This window comes from Canis lupus, chromosome X (genome assembly GCF_011100685.1).
Source record: "Canis lupus familiaris isolate Mischka breed German Shepherd chromosome X, alternate assembly UU_Cfam_GSD_1.0, whole genome shotgun sequence".
Lineage (NCBI taxonomy): Eukaryota > Metazoa > Chordata > Mammalia > Carnivora > Canidae > Canis > Canis lupus.
Genome location: NC_049260.1, coordinates 14,021,387 through 14,039,480, shown reverse-complemented (window position 1 = coordinate 14,039,480; position 18,094 = coordinate 14,021,387). Strand labels below are relative to the sequence as shown.

At 39.8% G+C, this 18,094-nt stretch overlaps 1 protein-coding gene across 10 annotated transcripts in view; it reads left to right on the top strand.

Moving 5' to 3' along the window:
• The window catches only part of RAI2 (retinoic acid induced 2), a 388,924-nt gene that overhangs the window by 307,492 nt on the left and 63,338 nt on the right, over positions 1–18,094 (top strand). For all 10 annotated transcript variants that reach the window (XM_038586945.1, XM_038586944.1, XM_038586942.1 and 7 more), the window contains one exon: positions 14,425–14,569. The gene's annotated coding sequence lies outside the window, so the exon portion shown is untranslated. The remainder of the gene's footprint in view (positions 1–14,424; positions 14,570–18,094) is intronic.

Sequence of the window (18,094 nt, the reverse complement as noted above, 5' to 3'; positions counted from 1 at the left end):
TTTCTCACAATTCTGGAGGCTGGAAGACCAAGATCAGAATGCCAACATGATTGGGTTCTGAAGGCCCACTTCCACGTTGCAGACTGCTGACTCCTTGTTGTATCCTCACATGCTAGAAGGGGCAAGGAACTCTGTGAGGTCTCTTTTATAAGGGCACTGATCCCAGTCATGAGGGCTCCACCTTTATGACCTAATCACCTCCCATAGGCCACCACCTCCTAATACTATCATCTTGGAGGGTAGGATTTCAATATATGAATTGAGGAGGGGCATAAATATTCAGACCATAGCACTGATGACTCTGAATAAGCAGGTAGAGTTAAGATCCAGGGAGTTTGGATTAATTTGACCTCATGCTTTCCCCCCAGGAGACATTTGGGTTACAATAATAATTTGGGATTTTTTAGTTCTCAAATAAGCAAATTATTATTTAACATCAAATAACTAATTTCTCCAGTTTTCCTTGGCACTGCAAAGCCAGACACACTGCAGATAAAACAGCAATGCCTTTTACCTGTTCACTTCACATGAGGGCAGTTTTTGGTGCAGGGGAATATTCCAAAGCATTAGTTGATGATCTTATATTGAAAACCAAATGAGGAGGAGAACTAATAATATTAGTGCTTCTAGGCAGGTTTGCAAGGGCAGACTTGCTTCTAGTTGCCCCAAGTTGCAGGATTATAGATGTTAAAACCTGCCCTATAAATGAGTGCATTTATAGGTGAAAATCTTGGTGAAATCATTTGTACACCATATTTTGTGGCTCTGACCTTTAGCTTCTTCCAAACTGAGTAATAGCTACACTAGTGGATGGATTCTTGCACCTGTAATTTATAAACCTGATCATTTGTACTCAAATCCTTGCCATCTCACCTGCTCATAGAGTCATGATTTAATAGCTCAGCTGTGAGTTGAGGTCTCAAATTACCAAAGCATTGTAACTTTTACCACAAATAGTATAAGACATGCGGGAGGAAGTTAAGACCCTTGAAACCAGTTGTACCTCAGGCAGGAGTGTCAGTTAATTGCAAAACAGACACTTTTGGAAGCTTGGTTCACTTTTTCCGGATGCTGGGAGGCCATTTCACATGCTGGAGGAAATTTGGGTTAGGTGAGATGGCATCCCAACATCTTGAAAGTGTTAAGAGATTTTCCAAAGATACCTTAATCTATTTCCAGTGAGTAGTTTCCCATGGCTCAATATAACAAATAATCACAGCCCAATTGCACTTGCCAAAATACATAAACTTTTTGTATTGGGTAGTGAATTTCATCCAGAATGCTATCTGCAGTTTGGTTTCATTTGGAGATAGTTTTCCTGGAGGATTTTTTGGGGGTAAGGAAGCCTCTTAAGTTTCTTTAAAAACAAATTTCTCTTTGGAAAAAAAACTTCTAAATATTATAAATTTATATATATATAATATATATGTTATATATATTAGATTTCATTAGATTTCTAAAAACTGACCCTGAAAAAGGCAGGAATATAGATACTGCTATATAGTGAGATCTAATGAAAGACTGAAACATATTTAATCAGGAAGTGGTCAGGCTTTATCTGGAATCCTGCACGTACTATTGGAAACAAAGGTTTAGCTTATATGAAAGAGATCATGGGCAAGAGAAACTTGAAGAAATGTGAAATATTAGAAATTGTCACAGATAAACTTGAGAATCAGACGCTAAAAGAAAGACATAAGAAACGGTTTTCCAGACTTATCCAAATGCCAATTCTAATTTAATACTCTACAAGAGTAAGCACTCCATTGATAATTATTATCTTGAAATGAATTTTTGCACATTAATTAAGCCCCCTACATACAGGATGATTATGTGACAATTAATAACAGACATTCAATACTAATCAAATTTAGTAAACATTTGTTTCTTTTGAAACTTTCTGTTCATTTGCCAGATAGGCAAAAGGTAGGCTTGGCTATTGTAGTATATCTTCTAGAAAATGTTGTGTTTGGAGTTTGAAAGTGGCACCCTGGGAAACAGTTTGCTGTTACCATGGTCTTGGAATGTCATAATCCCGAATTCTGCAACCATCCTGCAGCCAAATGCCAAAGCAATTTTGGGCAAGCAACCTAATGCTTCAGATCCTCTGGTTTCTAATCCCATCATAAAGCAAATATAATAATAACCTCTCTTAGCTTCTTAATACTCTTTCCACCCTTGACTTCAAGGCTGTTCTTCACGATCTTTCTGATCTCTCTTTAACTTTGCTCACTCTCAGTAGCATAGCTAGTATATTAGATACCTGGAGCAGATCATTTTTTTTAATGTCCTTTATTTCCAATCCAAAATTATTTTTAGTAGCAATCATATAATAATCAGAATTATACTTTCTTCAGTTGTTCTTTAGTTTTAAAATAAATGATTAAAAATTAAAAAGAAATAAAAAAAAAGAAATTTTGTTCTGGACAAGATGGCTTAGACCCATTTCTTCCTACTTCCCCCTGCTAAGTACAACTATAAACCCTAGAAAGAACTCAAGAGGCAATCAAAGGAACACTCTAGAAGGTGGAAAGAAAAAGGCAAGCTGTTTGGGGATCCTAGGACTGTAGGAACAATACAGCAGCAGGAATGACATCTCCCTCTCCCCTCCCCACCCAACAGAAGGCAGCCCAGGCCTAGAACTTTCAGACCCTCAACCTAGCAACACAGGGCAGCCCAGGTGGGCTCATTTCTTCACTAGATCAAAGAGTAGGCCTTCTGACAACACCAGGTGATCCTGACAGTGCTGGCAGGGGGGATTGATTAGGAGCCCCACTAAAAGCAAGCAGCTAAAGGAAGTGCTCTCCTTCCTTGCCAGACCTGAGACTCCTCCCTTGCCAAGAGACACCAAGTACTAGGTTGACACTGGCAAGAGAGATTCTGCTTTGCACAATAAGCTGCCTGGCTCAGGAAACATTCTTCATCCCAATGGGTCAGAGATTCCTTTCTTCAACCTAGAGACATCAGGATGTCTGACTGGGGCAACCCCTCTGTTCCCCTCAAGCAGCACCACAAGGGACCAGTGGGAGTTCCTGCAGCACCAGATAAACAAAGCACTCCAAAAAATACTGCAAAGGCTCTGAAAATTAAGCTGTCAATCAAGCCACACTAAAAAAATAGGTCAAGACCTGCATGCTAAACCTAAACAGATAACTACCTGCTGAAATAAAAGATTTAAATAGGACCTCGAGTCTCACAATATAATATTAAAAATGTCCAGGATACAATTGAAAGTCAGCCATTGGAAAGAAAGAAAGGAAGAAAGAAAGAAAGAAAGAAAGAAAGAAAGAAAGAAAGAAAGAAAGGAAGGAAGGAAGGAAGGAAGGAAGAAGAAAGAAGAAAGAAAGAAAGAAAGAAAGAAAGAAAGAAAGAAAGAAAGAAAGAAAGAAGAGAAAATCACTCATTTTATTAAGAGCCAGAAAATCACAACTTGAATGAAAAAAATACAATCAACTGATGCCAACACAGAGATGACTCAGATGTTAGAATTATCTCACAAGTTTAAAGTAGCCATCACAAAAAGCATCAACAAGCAATAACAAATTCTTGTGAAATAAATGAAAAAATAGAAAATCTCAGAAAAGAAATAAAGTTATGAAAAAGATTAAAATGGAAATCTTCTAGCTGAAAACTACAGTACCCCAAAATTTAAAACTTGCTAAATGAACTCAATGCTAGAGTAAATGTGTCAGCAGATAGAATCATTGAATTTAAGACAAATTAATAAAATTTACCCAATCTGAAAAGGAAAATAGATTGGAAAAAAATAGACTCTCAGGATGAGCCTGTGGAATGACAAAGAGAGCATTCATAGCATTGGAGTCCCAGAAGAAAAGGAGAAAGAGCATGGGCTGAAAGAATATTAGAAAAAATAATGACTTAAAACACTGCCAGTTTAGCAAAGGAAAACACACAGATACAAGAATCTGAGCAAGCCCCAACAGGCTAAATTTTTTTTAATCATGTAAAAACAGCATAAGTAAACCTCTAAAAACTAGAGACAAAGATAAAATCTTGAAAGCAGCAGAAATGACACATTACCTATAAGGGAACACCAATTTGAAGAACAGTGGATTTCTTATCTGAAACCATGGAAGACAGAAGGAAGTGGTATGGTACTTTTCAAGTTCTGGAAGGAAAGAATACCCTTTAGGTGTGAAGGGGAATCAAAACATTTGCAGATAAAGAGAAATCAAAAGAATTTGTTGCTACCAGACCTACACTTAAATAATGGCTACAGGAAGTTCTTCAAGCAGAAAGGAAGTTATAAGACAAGGAATCTTGAAGCATCAAGAAGGAAGAAAGTTAATTTTGTATCCTGCAACTTAGCTGAATTTGTTTATTAGTTCTAGCGGGTTTTTTGGTGGAATCTTTAGGATTTTCTATATAAGATCACGTCATCTACAGAGACAATTATATTTCTTCCTTTCCAATTTAGGCGGTTATTTATTTATTTGTTTATTTTTGTCCAATTGCTCTCAATAGAACTTCCAGTATTATGCTGACTAGAAGTAAAGGTAAGCATCCTTGTCTTGTTCCCAATATTACAGGAAAAACTTTTACCTTTTCACCCTTGAGTATGAGTTAACTATGGGTTTGTCATATATGGCCTTTGCCATATTGAGATACATTCTTTCTATACCTAATTTGCTAAGAGTCTTTTCTATCATGAAAGGATGTTGAATTGTTCTATGTTTATTGAGATGATAGTGGCTTTTATAATTTGTTCTGTTAATGTGATGTATCCTGCTTATTGATTTGTATATGTTCAACCACCTTGCATCCCAGGGTTAAATTCCACTTGATCATGGTGTATAATCCTTTTAATGTGCTGTTGAGTTCAGTTGCTAGTATTTTGTTGAGGATTCTTGCATCTATGTTCATCAAAGATATAGGCCTGTGACTTTCTTATAGTGTGCTTGTCTGGCTTTGGTATCAGGGTAATGCTGGCATAGTAAAATGAGTTAGGGTAATGCTGGCATAGTAAAATGAGTTTGGAAATGTTCCCTCCTCTTCAATTTTTTGGAAGAGTTTGAGAAGGATTGGCACTAGTTCTTCTTTAAATGTTTGGTAGAATTCACCAGTGAAGCCATCTGGTCCTAGGCTTTTCTTTGTTGGGAGGTTTTTTTCATTACTGATTCAATCTCCTTACTCATTATTAGTCTGTTCAGATTTCCTGTTTCTTCATGATTTAGTCTTAGTAGGTTGTACCTTTCTAGCAATCTATCCATTTCTTCTAGGATATCCAATTTTTGTCACATAATTTTTCATAGTAGTCTCTTGTGATCCTTTTTATTTTTGTGGTATCAATTGTGATGTCTCCTCTTTCATTTATAATTTATTTATTTGAATCTTTTCTTGGTCTAAAGCTTCATCAATTTAATCTTTTCAAGAAAAAAAACCTTAATTCCATTGATCTTTTTTATTGTTTATCTAGTCTTCTCACTGTAGCATTCCAGGTGTTCTCTCTTTAATTCTCAGGCCGAATTAATAGATTTTCAGGATAATTTGAAGGTTTTCTAGGTAATTTGGTGGAGACAGGTGATTTGGAGACCCTACTCTTCCGCCATCTTGCCCCTCCCTCCTTTCTCTAGTCTTTATCTCATTTATTTCTGCCCTTAAATTTATTATTTACTTTCTTGAACAATAGAAAGAGCAGCCATATGGGTGAATACAGTAGACTATCCTTCTACTCCCAAATGTTACAAATTGTATATTATGATTGAAACAAAAGTTATAATACCATCTGATACTCAAGAAAATAATGGCTGAAAGTAATGAGAGTAAAGGGACCTAACTTGAAGTGGCAAAATGTTGATGTGTTAGACTGTGCTACACCATATATTTATGATATACTATCCAGAGCAACCACTAAGAAAGCTATACAAAGAGACATTTAAAAACACTATGAAGAATGCAAGATGGATTCTTTAAAAATGTTCATGTAATCCACAGGATAACAAAAAGAGAAAGAAGAAACAATAAAAAAATAATAAAGTGGCAGACTTAAGCTCTATCAGTAATTATCTTAAATGTAAATTGTCTCAATACACCAATAAAAATGCAGACTCTTTGAATGATTTAAAAAACAGGACCAAATATATGCAGTTTGTCAAAAAATCACTTCAAATTTTATGTTATAGGAGGTTGAAAGTAAAAGGATGGAAACAGATCTATATAAGCATTAACTAAAACAATTAGGAGAGGCTATATTAATATCAGATAAAGTAGACAGATGAAAGCAAAATATCAGATGAAAGCAAATTAGCAAAGACAGAGAAGGGCATTATATAATAATGAAAGGGTCAAAACATTTATTAGCTATAATGACTCTAGCTATGTATGCATCAAACAGCAGAGCCTTAGAATGAATGAAGCAAAACTAATAGACCTGAAAATTGAAATAGACCAGTTCACAATTAGAGTCAGGGGCTTCAACATTTGCCTCTCAGCAATTGAAGAATTAATTATTAGTCAGAAAATCAAAGAGGATATAGAAAATCTGAATAACATAATCAACCAACAGTATCTAATTGGCATATATAAAACACTCTACTCAACAATAGCATCCATGTAACAGTCATCGAAATAGACAATATCTAGAGCCGTAAAACAAAATTCAACAAATTTGAAAGCATTGTGATCATACTTAGCATGTTTTCTGACCATATGGAATCAAACTAGTAACCAATAACAGGAAAAAAAAGAACAAGAAAATGTCTAAACATCTGAAAATTAAGCACTCCTAAATAATTCAAGTGTCAAAGAGGATATTTCCAATGAAATAAAAAAACTACAGAAAAAAAATGAAAATAAAAACACAACAGAAGAAAACGTATGGGATGCAGCTAAAGCAGTGCTGAGAGGGAAATTTATAGCAGAAAAAAGGTAAGATCAAAAATCAATAACCAAAGTTTCTATCTCAAGAAACTAGGAAAAGAATAAAATAAACAATAGCAAGATGAAATGAAATTAAAAAGAGGAAAATAACAGTAAAAATTAGTGAATTAAAATTTTGGTTCAAAAAATAATGTTGATAAAGTTCTAATACAGCTGATACGAATGGAAATAGAAAAGAAATAAGTCACCAATATCAGTAAATTTATATAACTATAGATCTTATTAATCATTTAAAAATTAATGAAGGAATACTACAAGGAATTTATACCAATACATTTAACAACTTAGAAGACATAGACTGATCCTTCTAAAACCACAAGCTACCAAAACAAAATAGATATTCTGAATAGTCCTCTGATGACTAAAGAAACTGAATTTGTAATTTTAAAACCCCCTCCAATAGAATTCTTTGGGCCCAGTTTCTTTTTAAAAAAAATAATTTAAAAAAATTTTTTAAAAAATATTTTATTTATTCATTTGACACAGAGAGAGAGAGAGTGTGTACAAACAGGGGGAGCAGCAGGCAGAGGGAGAGGAAGAGGGAGAAGCAGGCTCCCCAAGGAGCAGGGAGCCCAATGTGGGGCTCATCCTGGGACTGTGGGATCATGTCCTGAGTTAAAGACAGATGCTTAACTGACTGAGCCACCCAGGCACCCCTCAGGCCCAGTTTCATAAGAGAATCTCACCACACATTTAAAGAAGACTTAACACCAATTATACAAAACTTTTCCAGACAATAGAAGAGGAGGAAAATTTTCCAATTTATTTTATGAAGCAAATGTTACTCTGACACCAAAACTAGAACAGCCAGTACCCCCCAAAACCCGAAAACAAAAACAAAACCAAAAAAACTACTCACCAATATTGCTTATGAACTTAGACACGGAAGTCCTCCACAAAATATTAGCAGATCAAATTAAACAATGTATAAAAAGAATACACCAAGACCAAGTGGAATTTATTCCAGATATGCCAAGTCTGGTTCAACATTCAAAAACATACTAATGCTGATGTTTGACAAAAGAGCAAACACAATACAATGGAGTAAAAATAGTCTCTTCAGCATATGATGCTGGAACAACTGGACATTCACAAACAAAAAAAATTAACCTAGGCACAGACCTCACACCTTTCACAAAAATTCGCTCAAAGTAGATCATAGACTTTAACATAAAATGCAACTATAAAACTTCCAGAAGATAACATAGGAGAAAACCTAGATGAACTTGGGAATGGCAGTGACCTTTTAGATAAACCAAAGAGAGAAATAATTGGTAAGCTGGACTTTTTTAGAATTAAAAGTTCTGCTCTGCAAAAGACAGTGCCAAGAGAATCGGAAGACAAGGCTGGGAGAAAAGATTCTCAAAAGACACATCTGATGAAGGACTGTTATCCAAAAATACAAAGAACTCTTAAAATTCAACCATAAGAAACAACCAAATTAAAAAATGGCCAAAGACCTTAACAAACCCCTCACCAAAGAAGATGTACAGATGGCAAATAAACATATAAAAAGGTGCTTCATATCATATGTTATAAGGGAAAGGCAAGTTAAAACAGCAGTGAGATCCCACTACACACCTATTAGGATGTCAAAATCTGGAACACTGACAACACCAAATGCTAGTGAGGATGTGGGGCAACAGGAACTCTCATACATTGCTGGTGGGAATTAAAAATGGTCCAGCTACTTTGGAAGACAGTTGGGTAGTTTCTTATAAAACTGAACATGCTCTTACCTTAGGATTCAGCAATCGCACTTCTTGGTATTTACCCAAAGGAGCTGAAAGCATGTCCACACAAAAACCCGCAGATGGATAGTTATAGCAGCTTTACTCATCATTGCCAAAACCTCAAAGCAACTGAGATGCCCATCAGTAAGCGAATGGATAAATAAACCATGCTACGTGCAGACAATGGAATATTATTCAGCACTTAAAAGAAGTGACCTATAAGGCCATGGAAAAACATGGAAGAACCTTAAATGCATATTACTAAGTGAAAGAAGCCAATCCCAAAGTCTACATACTTATGATTCCAATTTATGACATTCTGGAAAAGATAAAACTATGGAGACAGTAAAGAGATTAGTGGTTGCAGGGGTTAGGGGAGAGAGGAGGGATGAATAGCTGAAGCACGTAGGATTTTTAGGGTAGTTAGAGTCCTCTGTATGGTGTTATAATGATGGAGATGTGTCATTGTACATTTGTCAAAATCTATAGAAGTTGCAACACTAAGAATGAAATCAAAGACTTTGGGTGATTATGATGTATCAGTGTAGGTTCTTCAGTTGTAACAAATGTACCAGTCTTATGAATGATATTGATAATGGGGGAGGAGGCTATGCCTGTGGAGGGGTTGCAGCTATATGGGAAATCTATACCTTCCTCTCAATTTTTCTGTGAACCTAAAACTGCTCTAAAAAAATAGTCTTTTAAAAAATAAATCAATGTAATATATCATATCAACAGACTAAAGAAAAAAATCAGTTAATCACTAGCCCTTGATACAGAAAACACATTTCTAAAAAGATTTTTATTTATTTATTCATGACACACACAGAGGCAGAGACACAGGCAGAGGGAGCTGGCCTCCCGCAAGGAGCCCGATATGGGACTCGAACCTGGATCCCGGGATCAGACCCTGAGCCAAAGGCAGACGCTCAACCCCTGAGCCACCCAGGCGTCCCAGAAAACATATTTAACAAGATTAAAAATAGATTTTATTTACTGTATTTTTATTTTTTAAAAGATCCTATTTATTTATTAATGAGAGACAGAGAGAGATAGAGAGAGACGGGGGGGGGCAGAAACATAGGCAGAGGGAGAAGCAGGCTCCTTGTGGGGAGCCTGATATAGGACTCAATCCTAGGACCCTGGGATCACGTCCTGAGCCAAAGGCAGACACTCAACCACTGAGCCACCCAGGCATACCGATTTTATTTATTTTAGAAAGAGGGAGAGAACATGAGCAGGGGGAAGGGCAGAGAAAGAGAGAGAATCTCAAGCAGACTCTGTGCTGAGCATAGGCCCGACATGGGGCCTGACCCCATGACCATGAGATCATCACCTGAGCTGAAATCGAGAGTTGGATGCTTCACCAACTGTGCCACCCAGGAGCCCCTAGGGTTTTTTCTATATAACATAATGTCATCTGCAAAGAGACAATCTAATATCTTCTTTTTGAGTTGTGATGCCTTTTATTTCTTTTTCTTACCTAATTGCTCTAGTTAGGACTTCCAGTACTCTGATGAATATAAGTGAAGAGAGTAGGCACCCTTGTGTTATTTCTGGTCTTAGAGGAAAAACTCTTAGCTTTTTACTGTTGTGTATGATATTAGCTGTGGACTAGTCATTTATGGCCTTTATTATGTTAAGGTGTATTCTTTCTATATCTCATCTATTGAGAGATTTTTATCGTGAAAGATGTTGAATTTTTTCAAATGCTTTTTTCTACATCTACTGAGATGATCATATGGTTTTTAGCCTTCATTCTGTTAATGTGGTGCATCATGCTTATTGATTTCTGTATGTTGAACCATCTTTGCATCCAAGAGATAAATGAAACCACAAAAGACCCCAAATAGCCAAAACAATCTTGAGCAAAAAGAACAAAACTGGAGGCATCATACTTCCTGGTTTCAAATTATATTTCAAAGCTATAGTAATCAAAACACTATGATACTGGCATAAAAACAGACACATAGATCAGTGGAACATAACAGATGGCTCCAAAATAAACCCACACACATATATGGTCAACTAACCTTTTTGACAAGAGCACCTAGAATACACAATAGGGAAAGAATAGTCTCTTCAATAAATGGTGTTGGGAAAACTGGATATACACACATAAAAGAATGAAATTGGACCCTTATTTTATGCCATACACAAAAAGTAACTCAAAATGGATTAAAAATTTATTTTTTAAAAATTTTTAATTTATTTATGATAGTCACAGAGAGAGAGAGAGAGGCAGAGACACAGGCAGAGGGAGAAGCAGGCTCCATGCACCGGGAGCGTGATGTGGGATTCGATCCAGGGTCTCCAGGATCGCGCCCTGGACCAAAGGCAGGCACCAAACCGCTGCGCCACCCAGGGATCCCAGATTAAAAATTTAAATGCAAGATCTGAAGCTAAAACTCCTAAAAGAAAACATGGAGAAAAAGCTCCTTGACATTGGTCTTGGCCATGATTTTTTTATATGACATTGAAAGCACAAGCAACAAAAGCAAACATAAACAAGTGAGACTGCATCTAACTAAAAAGTTTTTAGGCAGCAAAGGAAACAATGAACAAAATGAAAAGGCAACATAGAGAATGAGAAAAAATATTTGCAAACCATGTATCTGAGGTATAGAAGAGGCTAATATCCAAAATATATAAGGAACTCATTATAAGTCAATAGCAAAAAACCCCACAAATAATCCAACTAAAAATGGGCAAAGGACCTGAATAGATATTTTTCCAAAGAAGACATACAAGTAGCCAACAGGTACATGAAAAAGTGGTCAACAGAACTAATCATCAGGGAAATGCAAATCAAAAGCAGGATGAGATATCATTTCACCTATTAAGACAGCTATTATGAAAAAGACAAGAATAAAAAATATTGAGAGTGTGAAGAGAGACCCTTTGTGTACTGCTGGTGGGAATGTAAATTGGTACAGCCCTCATGGAAAACAGTATGGAGGCTCCTCCAAAAAATTAAAAGTAGAGGGGCACTGGGTGGCTCAGTCAGTTAAGCATCTGACTCGATCTTAGCTCAGGTCTTGATCTCAGGGTCATAGGTTCAGGCCCCTCATTGGGCTCCATGCTGGACATGGAGCCTACTTTAAAAAAAATAATTAAAAATAGAGCTCCCATATAATCCAGGAGTCCTACTTTTGGGATTTGTTTGTTGCTGTTGTGACTTGCATTTACATTGTATTAAATAAAGGACACATACACACAAATAAGATGCAAATACTATTATTTAATTAATAAGTGTGTGAAAGCAATAAACGGATGAGGTATACAAGTATACCTTAGGTATACAAGTAGAAAGGACAAAAATGGACTACCTCTCTAGTAATCAGTAAAATCTAGTTTAAAACAAAATAAGACAAATATTTTGGCCTATGCTGGGCCAAAATGATTTACTCGTAAAGCAAGTACTCTCAGAGCTCATACTTACTTAGTGGAATATCGTTTTTAAAATCAGTTTGGCAGCATGTAAATGTTTCTGTGTCTGCCCCAGAAATATTACAGCTGTGTATTTATTCTGAGAAATAATTATTAATGGGAACATTGATATACACAAAGAAACTAATTGTAGTGCTCGTTACAATAGCAGAATTTGGAAGTAGCCCACACTTCCAATAGTAGGGGAAAAGCTAAGTATATGGTGATGAATGTACTTGATAAAACCGTTCACTGAACCATCGAAAATGTCTGCTTTGATTATGAAATATTATCAGAATGCTATGGGAAATGCTTATTGATTGAAGATATTAAGAGACAAGAGCGGGAGTAAAATCATATGTAATATTATTTCTGATGGGTAAGTGCTATAAAGAGAAAAACTTGAAGGGAATATACAGATCATCGAGAGGGGTTATGAGTGAATGTTTATACTGACGATAGAATAGCCTGTTACACTTATATATAATTTTTAATGACTGTTACAATGAAAAATCATTTTAAAAGAATAAAGTATATGTAATCTAAAGTATTTCTATATTAATTATGATTTTTTTCTAAAGCAATACTGTCATTTTCAAAAGGTCACCTTGTTTGTAAAATGTTTGTTCTTCAAAAAAGCAAAAACAATCACTATAAATCTCTAATGAGGATACATCTAAGAAGAAGGAGTGAAGGAGGTAGTCGAGGATGGTGGTAGTCTGCAACTTATGCAAATGCTCTTGCCAAGTTTGGGGGCATTCCCTGTAAGGCGGAATGTCCGTGACTGAGAAACCAGCTCTGTCCCATGCAGACAGCAACGTGGCCATCACAGACTGGTGGGAAATTCTTTAGTGAGTGGGACCAGGTGGTGGAGCTGTATGTTCGGCAGAAGGCACGAGAGCCAGGCAGAGAAGCAGACCCCAAAGTCTGATCCTAGGGCTGAGGCCAGTGTGGGAGGGGGTCACGGAGAGGATGACTGGGGAGTGCTGTGACTCAACTTGGTGGCTGAGCGACGCCTTGGGAACACAAGGAGCTCGGACGGGAGATCCTGTGTCATGTCCCACCCGACACACTGCTGGTCTGGTTCAGAAATTGGGCAGGCATAATCGTAGGGATGAAGAGCATGAGAGGAGTCACCTGCGAGGGGCCGAGGTGGGCAGGGGCTGACGTCGAGCAATCTCCCAGGAGCCCGGATGTGGACCTGGCACAGAGAGGCCACAAATGCAAAGGACAGCAAGGAAAGCTGCTGGCCGTCCTGGCAAGAGAGATTTCACCTTGTTCTCTTTTCCTCTTTCTCTGAAATTGTTCTGCTCATAAAATTCTAGATTTTGAGAAATTCTAGCAGCTGAAGACGGCATGATTAAAGCCCCTTCTATATTATACACGCTGCCCTGTTCCCAAATGAAAGACCTCGTCAACCCGTTTCACCTCTTGAACTTACAGCAACAGAAACTTTGTCAGTGATGTTGGAGAGACTTGCCATATGTGAACTGGACACACCCAACAGGCCGCCCCCACTGGAGGGTTAGGGGAGCGGGCGATCACCTGGGGGCAGGGACCATTTGTGACATTGCCGGCCACCTTCTGGTTTGTTTGTAAACAGAGTGCTAGCTGGGTCGGGTAGGTTGGATCTAGGAGGGAGGTAATCACTCCCAGCAACCCACGGGTTTGCTGGCTGAGAAAGCCCTCCTTGCTCTTCTTCCAAGAGACAATGGCAGAGATAGACCCTTGCTGTCACCGCAGCGCCAGGACAGGGGACGGTGGTTTCAGGCCAGCGGGGATATTTAGGGGCGGCTGCTTGCTGTCTCCTTTAACATGAACACTGCCGCCGTGGAGGGTCTCCGCAGTTATTTGTTATGATTGCTTTGGATGATAGTCTGATTGTCGATGTCCGTCACCCAGGGCAACTTGAAGAGTTTCCCCTTCTTACTGAGAGATCAATCTGGTTCATTATTTGAATAAATTTTTAAGAAAGGAAAGGTAAGTCTGACACCTGGAGAGAGAAGAGGACTTGGCTTGTGTAAAGCTGTGTGTGTGTGTGTGTGTGTGTGTGTGTGTGTGTGTGCTGAACATCATTTTCCCCGTCGGAAGGCTGGGTCGTGTGGGGTCATCTCTGAGCCTGCCTGTTTTTGGTCCTTCACGTGCCGGTATTTCAAACACCGTCGTGTTATAGTTGGCATTGTTTTCCCATCCAGCAAAATAATTTAGCTCTCCAAAACCAAATCTGAGTCTATTTTCCTCTTAATCAAAATCCACTACCTATTATTTCATGCCCCATGACTCCAGGTCTCTTTCCCAGCTTTAATTTTTGTTTCTGGTCCCCTTTTGCTGATAAACATGCACTCTTCTTTGTCTCCTGCAGCCTGGCTCCTCGCTTAGCTTGTACGGAGCTCCCCACTAATGTGGACAAACCCTGATACCCTCAGGTGACAGTCACATGACTCCAAACCCAGTCTGGCCACCTGCTTCCTCCACATGGAAAAGGAAGGTTGTAAGGCTCGTACTAGGTAAGGGGTATTGAAGCCCCTTGGGAATAAGAGACCAAAGCACAAATGTGAGGGGAGAGAATCGTGATTAGCCATGGCTTACTGAAGGCGTCTTACCTAGAGAGAAGGAAGGTGGGTTCTGTGGGAGGTGTAGGCCATGCCCCCTCCCCATGATGACAGTCAGGTCAGAAAGATGGGACTTCATGGGGAAGACAGCTAGAGAGAGCAGAGCAAAACCACTCAGAGCACTGAGAGAGCCAGAGATAGAACTAAGCTCTCCTGCCCCTGGCCCCTGGGCACAGGACTCTGAGCCCTTTGTTGAGGCAGAAGCGGGCCTGGGAGGCGCTGCTGGGATGAGAACCACCATGTACGGGGCTGGCCTTCTTTATTTTTTTTAAAAATTTTTATTTATTTATGATAGTCACAGAGAGAGAGAGAGAGAGAGAGAGGCAGAGACACGAGCAGAGGGAGAAGCAGGCTCCATGCACCGGGAACCCGACGTGGGATTCGATCCCGGGTCTCCGGGATCGCGCCCTGGGCCAAAGGCAGGCGCCAAACCGCTGCGCCACCCAGGGATCCCCGGGGCTGGCCTTCCAACTTGGGCAGAGCTGTGGGCTTCAACCGTCTTCTTATTTATACTTGTCCTTAAAGTCAGATTACAATATCAATTGCTCACCTACTTCCTCTCTCCGCTTGTTTTTGTCACATCTCTTGATTCCAGGATGGCCCCTACCCCATCTGGGATGAAGCAAAACAGAACAAAATTAAAACAATTCTGTAACTGCATGTATGTCTTAGGATGCTTTCAATCGCAAGCAATGGAGATCTGACTCCAAGAAGCTGAAGCTATGAGACGGTGTAGTAACCTATACAACCGGGACTGCGAGTTCAGGTGGCTCCAGAAGTGGTTAGTTGCTCCAGCTGTTCAGTAACATCATCAGAGTTTTAGGCTCTTTCTCTCCTTTGTTGTGCCACCTTGAGCACCAGCTGCCTCCTAGGCCTGGCTCCTAGCATCATTATGACCATTCATCCTGCTCCAGTGGGAAGACCCAGTTTATGCCTTTTGCCCTGACCATGAGTCATGGCAACCCATTCACTCTCGGCAGTGTCCCAGTGATCAGATATATGGTCACCTGCATTATGTATTTGCTGCCACTTGCAAATGTGGTTCATTATCTACAGTCCATTGGGTCAGGGAGAGTGGCTTTCCTGGAAGAGTCAGAACTCACCCATAGAGCCCCAAGCAGGTCTCTCCTCTCGTCTGTTTGGTCCACATTATAGAAGGAGGGATGCCATTTGCCTCGGATCAAGTGGTCCCCACCCTAAAGCTAGGCTCAGATCCAAGGCATATCGTTCCATGGAGAGGGATGGACACCTGAACAACTTTAGGGTTCTCTTCGGAAAGAGGAATGCAGACTAGAGCGGCCACAAGCAAAATCCTTTAAAATGGGCCTGCTTCTTATTCCTGACAGTTTCTCAAAATCCTCTGAGGTCAAATGCTCTCCTGATTGTGAGGCTAGATTATGAGAGACTTCAGTGCAGAGCAAGGACAGTACTTTATTACTCTGTGTGTTTCAGCGTGTACTTTCCTCCTGCGAAGTCACAACTGTTTGCGATGTGCTTGTGGGATACCTATCTGAAGAACCAGCTGGCATATCCTTTGATCCGGTCTTCGCTAAAATTGGCAGAGACTTCATATGAATGTACTGTACCCTTTGGATAAAATCAAGACATAATACAATTCATATAAAATCTTCAAGTGAAGGCTACTTGAAGCCTCCATGCAGACCACGTTAAAGGTCTCGGTTCTATCAAATAGTGGCAACCTTTGTCTTACCCCGTGGCTTTTGAATGTTCCTCAGGTAGAAAAGTCTTTCTTACTGGACTCTTTCTCTGAATGCTTTCCATCTTCTTCCCCCAAGCCTGGGTTTCATTTCAATCCTCTGCTTTAATTACCCCTTGCACATTTTTTTTCTTCAGCTTTTGCCCCTTTGCATTGTGATCATGTTTTCAGATGCCTGCCTCACTCGATCACTTATAGTGGTAAATACTATTGACCACTAATTTTTTTTAAAGGCTCTCAATTTTAAATACATGATTCAAATTTAGTAAGATATAGATTCCCTAAAAATTTTTTGAAAGCAATGGGCCCTTTTCCCCAGACACATTCACACCCATGAGTCACAACCCCAGGGCTTCCTGGCACTCCTTAGAGAAACCCACCGTGATGTTTATGCAGATCATGTCGGCATTACTACAGGGTGATGGACTCAGCCACCAGCTCAAGTCACATATGTCTTCCACAGAGCTTAATACTCACTGGTTCAGCCAGCATCCGGGACCCAACAACTCCCAAATTTAGGTCTTCAGCTTAGATCTTGACCTTCTGCTCCTGCACATGCCTACTGGACTTGTCTATGTGGTTACCCAGCGGGCACTTCCCACTCAGGAGGCCCTAACCAGAACTCCCTGGAGCAGACACAGATGGTGCTCCACCCACATCCCCTGGATGCTACCATCCTAGTGTGTTCCACAGACATCCAGCTGCTGGTATCTTCTCTCTCTACCTGAGAAGGACTCTCTGCCTATGCTAGGTGGCAGGCCAGAACTGCCAGAAAACCAGCATTCCCTGGGCAGCCCTCAACCAGCTTCCTCTTTGTGGGACTGTTCTGAAGTGGGTGTTTTGTATCATATCCAAGAGTTTGCCCATGGACTTAAGCTTCACAGTGGTAACTGGCCTTGATAACGTATCCCCATTGGCTGCCATCCCTCTGTCTGCCTCCCCCACTCCCCTACCAGTGTCTCCCTACACCTTCCAAATCAACTTTCTGCACTTGAATCCTTGTCTCAGGATCTGCTTCTGGGGGAACATATAGCATTCATCATCGCCAGTCCCAAATCTGCTTCTCTCTCTAGGACCTCTATTGCATTGACCACACCCCAACCCACCCTGTCACCAATTCTGAAAGCCTGGTGCCAGGGACCCTAACTCCTCCTGTTTCCTCCATCATTGAATCCTTTCAGTTCTGCAGCCTGAGTAGAACTTGACTCAAGTTCTTACTTTTCATCTCTGCTGGTACTACCTTGAGTCAAACTCTGATAATTGCCACAGCCTCTCTCACCTGGTCTTCCTGCTACCGACCTCACTCCCTCCAATTGGCCCTTCACACCCACCAGCAGAGTGTGCATTCCTCAACCCAACTCTTTCTTGGTTCACCCCCTTGCTTAAAGTCTTCATTGGCTCCCCGTTGACTACAAAAAAAAAAGCTCCTTTAAACGACAGATCAGGGACCTCGGCTGCCCCCCAGCCTCCTCCACCTCCACCCCTGCTATTCTTCACAGCCTCTGTTCCAGTCCCACAAAATATCTGCAGCCTCCAGATTGTGCTGTGCATCTGAGCTTTGGTGCCTGCAGTTCCTTTCATTTGTAATGTCTTTCCCTTACTTTGAAAAACTCCTATTTATTTCTCAATGCTCTGCTCTTGTCACCATCTCTGTGCAGTCCTTTCTGACTGCTCTGCCCCAAGCCATTCTCGACTCTCTCCAT